A 6,000-nucleotide genomic window follows, 5' to 3' on the forward strand; every position below is an offset into this window, starting at 1 on the left:
TTTCAAAACATGTCTGATGCTTGCGGCTATATATTTTAATGTTTAAAAGGAAAATAAGTTCAGATATATTCATAATTGCTACCCAGCTAAGCGGATCTAGCCTCATTGGATCTGAATTAATTTGGACTCAGATCACTTGGGTTGTCGGCCTAACTAAAGCTGACCCTAGGTTGTGATTTCATTAGCTGCTAGCTCAGATCTAGATCTGGATTTGGATATATATATAGTGGTACACACTTGTCATTTAAGCTCTAGCTAAATGCAAAATCTAACCTTTGGATCATGGTTAACATGTTCTATTTATTATTTTCATGTATTAAAGTTGACTGAAATATGATATTTATACTATTTGTAAACTATCCTTATTTTCATGAATTGTGAGCTCATGATTTTCAATATCTCAAAAATAAGATCTTGTGATGTATAACTTAGACCTAGTTGTAGTACGAGGGCTGTCACCATCTTTGATTCTCCTCTTTGGGGATTGTAAGGGGATTTTCAATCCCTGATATGGTTGGTGAATCAAGAGAGATAGTTGTTGCCTATTTTTTAAGGGGAGTGACCCATGCAATTTAAGTCCAAATACAAAGTGGGAGGGAAGGTAACAAAAGTAATTGCATAGGTCAAACAACTCGCTTTTTCTCTCTTTTTAGACACCATAAAACCTTGTAACTAAGAATGGCAGTGGACCGGGGCGAGGGCGGTGGACAAGGTCTCCACCCCCACCCCCACCCCGTTTCAAAATCTGAACCTCCATCCCCACACAGGGATGAATTTTAACCTCCACCCCCGCCTCCATCTCCGTTTCATGTTCTCCATCCCCGGTCCAAACGGGGGGCGAGGCGGGGCAGGGTCACATTTCTCCTTGGTCAATAGACATCCCTTAAAGGATTGGGGACGGGGCAAGGCGGGGATTGAGACGGGAACGGGGTGGGGCAGGGGAAAGCATAAGTCCATCTCCGCCTCCATCCCTGCATGGGGATACATTTTAACCTTCATCCTTGTCTCCATCCCCATTTCATGCCCTTCATTCCCGGTCCAAATGAGGCGGGGCGGGGCCCGTTGTCCCCCGGTCCAACATATAAATAAATCATGCTAAACACATTTACACAAACAACAGTGTACCATATGGTATCATGGTATAAAACCGCCTTTTATATATATGACCAATTAGTTTATTTCTACCAAGGATCAAAGGAGGTGAAATCAAAATACCCTCGTTCTTGCACCCCCGATAAGATATATGGTCATCCAAGTCTATCTATGATTTTTGGGTATCATATATACAACAAAAACATTAAACCGAATATTTTTGTAATAAGATGCTAAAGAACAAAATTAAGGATAAAGCACACAAATTCACTAACACTACAACAGAGCAGTAGATTAGCGACGACCACCTTCCGTCGCTAATCCGTCGCTAATCCGTCGCTAACCATGTTAGCGACGGATTAGCGACAACGCGGCGACAGTATGCTTACGTCGCGAATATTTCGACGCTAACTGGCGACGGAATAATTCCGTCGCCAAGTCCGTCGCTAATTGCGACGGAATAACGAGCGCTATATTCCGTCGCCAATCCGCCGGTACTAAACGGCGACCACGGCGTGGCGACGGATTTAATTCCGTCGCTAAGCCGTCGCTAGATTAATATGAATAGCGACGGAATCATCCGTCGCTAATCCGTCGCAAAAACGAAAAAAAATCAAAAAAAATTTATTTAAAAATTAATTACGGAGAACTGTACAATTTATATTTCCTGTACAATTTATATTTCCTGTAAATAAAAAACAAACCACACAAAAAAATTCATATAACAAGTATCTATAATAATTAATCGTTCCACCTTAAAACTAAGAAGTTTAATTATTTACAATTCAACAATTACAATTAGGAAAAATAAAAAAAATAGAACTTCTTCAACACAGTCCTCTAATCATCGCCAAGATTTTGTGCGTCTTCTTGTTCATTGTCTTTATCTGTCCCTTCAGCTCCACTACCCTGATTATCGCTAGCAGCCTACACAAGAAAAGAACAGTCAGTATTGATAAACAAAATATAATGAAATAAATTACACACTATATGTGATTCTATCATGTGCTCATGTGTGATCTAAGGCAATAAAAAAACTCTATATGTGATTCTATCATGCTCATATGTGTGCTAAGGTAGTCAAAAAATTGAATATGTGATTATAGCATGTTCATATGTGTTCTAAGGCATATAAAAAAACTCTATATGTGATTCTACCATGCTCAGATGTGCTTTAAGGCAGGCAAAAAACTATATATGTGATTCGATCATGCTCGTATGTGTGCTAAGGCAGTAAAAAAATTGAATATGTGAATATAGCATGCTCATATGTGCTCTAAGGCAGGCAAAGCCAAAAATTTTATATGTGATTCTATCATAAATGATATATAACATGTTCATATGTGTTCTAAGGCAGTTAAAAAACTCTATATGTTATTATAGCATGTTCATATGTGTGCTAAGGCAGTCAAAAAACAGAATATGTGATTATAATATGCTCATATGTGTTCTTAGGCAGTAAAAAAACTGAATATGTGATTATAGCATGCTTATGTGTTCTAATGCAATCAAAAAAACTTTATATGTGATTCTATCATGCTCATATGTGCTCTAAGACAGACAAAAAGTTAAATATATATATATATATATGTGATTCTATCATGCTCATATGTGTGCTAAGGCAGTAAAAAAATTGAATATGTGATTATAGCATGTTCATATGTGTTCTAAGGCATCTAGAAAAACTCTATATGTGATTCTACCATGCTCAGATGTGCTTTAAGATAGTAAAAAAAACTATATATGTGATTATACCTGAGAGGGACCTGGAATCGAAGATCCCCTATCCTGAACAACGGCCTTGATCTCATTTCGGAGAAAGGGGGCGACGGTGTATTGGAAATAGTTATTCAGTGATTCATTAATGATCTCGCGTACATCATCACCGGAAAGAATAGTCGGCTGCTTGGAGCTTATGTCGGCGCAAGAAGTTGGTGAGCCGTAACTGGAAGAACCAATAACTGGTGAAGTGTTCATATTACTCCCAAACCCGAACACGCGACCTTTTTTGGGTTCACCTGCTGCAGTCACCCATGCTGTAGGATCAAATGATGGATGCTGAGTAGCGTCTTCACCATATCGCTCTACCATTTGTTGCTCATATGCCTCCTACAAAATAATGTTTAAAGTATTCATTAATAATTAATGATAACATTATGATGACTTGCATATATATTGCAATGATTATTAATAGAATTAATACATACCGTTGTCGTTCTCGCCTTCTCTGATACGAAGACTCCCGTGGTCTTCCGTTTATGTGTTTCTACAAACACATCCTTATATGGTACACTGCCTCCTTTTTCTGCTTCCTGCGAAGTTAAATGACAAAAGATTTAGTACACAAATTTGCAACTATACTTATAAAATTAATATTATATATTGATGAGTTATCATTTTCTTTAGGTGGCTCCCAAATGTCTTAGATCCACCTGTGTGTAGATGGGCTTCGGGCATCTTCGATCGATTTTGTGAAGCCTTCGCAGAGCGATTTTTAAATGCATCTCCCGCCCACATATCGCACATTTCATCCCAGTAATCTCTCCTGATAGTAATAGGACCATGGCCCTTCCACAGTAATGGATCATCTACTACGCCAGATGCTTTTTTTGCTGCAGTCTTCATAGTGTGCAGCATGTCTGCAAATCGATTGGCAGCCACCTTCTGCCACACCTTCCTTGCATCATTTTCTTCCACCGTAGTTGCAAAGCGATTCGAAGCCTACAAATATTTTCAGAAAGTTAGTAGACATTGCTTAAATAAATTAAATATGAAACACATTAACTATGAGGAACAACTGTATACCATGAATGAGGACCACAATCTGTCTAATACCTCCTTTGGGTACTCTTTCCATTGAGCAACTGGTCCTGGTAGATGTTAAAGAAGTGAATTCCTAATCTCCCGTACTACTTCTTGTGGCTCAAACCTCGTGCTGCACATGAATTGTTACACAGTAAATATCAATATAAAATATTTAAAAGATATGCAATAATTGAAAACAAAATACTTACGGTCGATTATCGATATACACTATTCGAATGAGTCTTCTTGTGCCAGCCTGTGAAGACCCTGTTTCCTGTGTTGGCTGTTGACTTGTGCGATCAACTGGTGTAGGTGGGTCGTGTACAGGCGCAACATCATCTGTAAAAAAATACACACCAAGTTCTCAGAATGTGCATTTGAACTAATCAAGCATCTAATTAGTTATATGATATACCTATCACAGGAGCCCGTGAATATGAAGGTTGAGCCTGGCTACTACTGGATGAGCGACCACTATAACCTCCACGAACCATATTCTAACAAATAACATATGTCATACAATACATTCAAATAATTCACATCAAGTATTACAATGCATTCAAGTCATTCACATCAAGCATTGCAATGCATTCAAATAATTCAAATCATTGACATCAAGTATTGCACTAATTCAAATCATTCGTTAATTGCATAAATTATAATACATTCAGATAAATTACAATGCATTCGAATCATTCGTATCAAGTATTACAATACATTGAAATAAAATTTTTAATCATTCACACCAAGTATTGCAATACAACTCACATCAAGTATTACAATGCATTTAAATAGAGGTTTGTAGTATAAGATTTTTTTCACTAGCTTGAGAATTCTTCCTCGTCACTAGTTTGACTTTCTTCTTCTTCTTCTTCTTCTTCTTCTTCTTCTTCTTCTTCTTCATTGTTTGCCCATCCACTTGGTACATCATTTGGATCACATTCCTCTATGAATGTTTCATCAGCCAATGGAGATATGACATGCATATCATGCGCAACATCGTGACCATAAGCGAAGTCACAGACATCATCTGATTGATAGTAATCACTGTCTTCAGCTAACTCATCTCATGTGTTTAGCTGTCTTTGAAGACATATACAATCGCTGCAATCTAGGAGTGATAGGAAAGTAGCGGAGCGACTTGTATGAAACTTCCTTTGATCTCGTGCTACCATTGCCTCTTGTCTTTGGCTTGAACCGAGGATGCCCACATGACGGGCATGATATGTCATTTTCCTGCTCCTTGAAATACAACATGCAGTGATTTGGACAAGCATCAATCTTTTTGTAACCCATACCTAGAGCGTTGACCATAACTTTCGCACGATAGAAATTTTGTGGCAATTTCTCATCTTTAGGCAACATACTCTTCACAATCATGCACAAACGGTCAAAACATGATTGACTCAAATTATACTCGGACTTCAAATTCATTAGTTGAAGAACTGCAGACAAGATAGTGTGACTCTCACAACCGTTCCAAAGTGGCTCATCAGCATCTTTAAGTAAATCATAAAATCTACTAGCTGCATCGTTTGGTGATTCTTCATCTACGACAGTTCTTACATCACTAGAACTCATAGCAGAACCCAGTTCTGTTCCTGCAGCATCAAATATCAAATTCGTATATGGATTATCGTGCACCACATTCACCCGTGCATCAAAATCGTTTCTAAATTCTTCTCCATGAAACGCCCAGTTCTGATAATCACTCACAAAACCCTTCCTGTATAGGTGATGTCTAACGCCATGAGGTTCTACAAATCGATTATTCTTACAAATCTTGCAGGGACACCTAATCCGACCTGTGGGATCTACCGTACTGACACTCGCCGTTGCAAATTCAATAAAACTATCGACACCATCCATATATTCATGCGATAACTCATTGTCCACTATCCTACGGTACATCCATTCACGGTTTGCAGTCATTCTGTCATATGATGTTACGAATAGTATCCTAACGAATTAAGAAAAAAACAATCAGAATGCGACGATGAAGAAAATATCAAATTTATCATGCAATATACTATGTCAAACAATAACAAGAATTTTGATGCATGCATTGATAACTTAATATTTTCATGTGCAAACTATTAATGA

Source organism: Nuphar pumila, chromosome 7, assembly GCF_984573655.1.
Source record: "Nuphar pumila chromosome 7, dmNupPumi1.hap1.1, whole genome shotgun sequence".
Taxonomy (NCBI): domain Eukaryota; kingdom Viridiplantae; phylum Streptophyta; class Magnoliopsida; order Nymphaeales; family Nymphaeaceae; genus Nuphar; species Nuphar pumila.